The sequence below is a fragment of the Penaeus monodon genome, chromosome 19 (genome assembly GCF_015228065.2).
Source record: "Penaeus monodon isolate SGIC_2016 chromosome 19, NSTDA_Pmon_1, whole genome shotgun sequence".
Classification (NCBI taxonomy): Eukaryota; Metazoa; Arthropoda; class Malacostraca; order Decapoda; family Penaeidae; genus Penaeus; species Penaeus monodon.
In genome coordinates, this window is record NC_051404.1 from 46748894 (window position 1) to 46749800 (window position 907).

A 907-nucleotide genomic window follows, 5' to 3' on the forward strand; every position below is an offset into this window, starting at 1 on the left:
CGTGGCCTCCTTTTCTGGATTTCATGAAGCAGAATGAATTAGATGTGTCGAGTTACAGGTAATCATGCTGAAGACCTCTCCTAAGATTAAAAAAGGGAAAAAATCGCATTTCACCACAGAACATAAGCAGTTTCGGCAATTTGTCAGTCCATCTTGCTGCGACTGAATAATTTTCTTTCCAATGACCAGTTACTATGTCACCTTAATGCGTTAAAAAAGGAGTTTGTGCAATATACCTGGGTTCATTGCAGACCTTTTCGGCGCTTAAGCCACGAATGCAAGGAGCAGAGAGGACTTTCCATATACACCACGCGTTCTCTTTTATATATAAATACTCTTATTACATAGATGTATAACCAGACACGGGCTTTAAGATATTGAAAGCGTGAGCCAGCGAAGTCACTCTCGAATGCGCGGCTGAGGTGGAGGTGGATGTCAACTCTGATTCCCCTTCGAGAGGAGGCGCGGCTGGATGCAGACGGTGGGCGGCTTGGGTGGGCGGTTTGGGTGGGTTGCGGGCTGGCCGTTGGGTCCCGCTGCTATCAGTGCGTTAACGGAGAGCACGACAAAGGTCCAGATAAATGCAATGCTAATCACAACCGCAAATTTCCGAGCAGACAAAGATTCGATCGAGTCCCGATCCCCGAGGCGCTGCTCGCCGCACGTGCAGCGGCGGCGCGGGTCGGGCCAGCGGAGGGGCTCGTCCTGATAGCAGCAACGTAATAATGAAAATAATAATCATAGCAATGCGAAAGATGCCCCGTCCGTCCTTATGTTCTACGAAAAGAAAAATACACACCTATGAATATAAACGAATGAATCACAGCCTAGTAGAAAAATGCAGTAAATAAAAATCTACACAAACAAGACAATGAAATAACGTTGTATAACTAAAACACCAAGAGAT

General features: G+C 46.3%; 1 protein-coding gene across 1 annotated transcript in view; it reads right to left on the reverse strand.

The window, feature by feature from the left end:
• The window catches only part of LOC119585420, a 17650-nt gene that overhangs the window by 14174 nt on the left and 2569 nt on the right, over window positions 1–907 (reverse strand). The gene's annotated exons all lie outside the window — the stretch shown is intronic.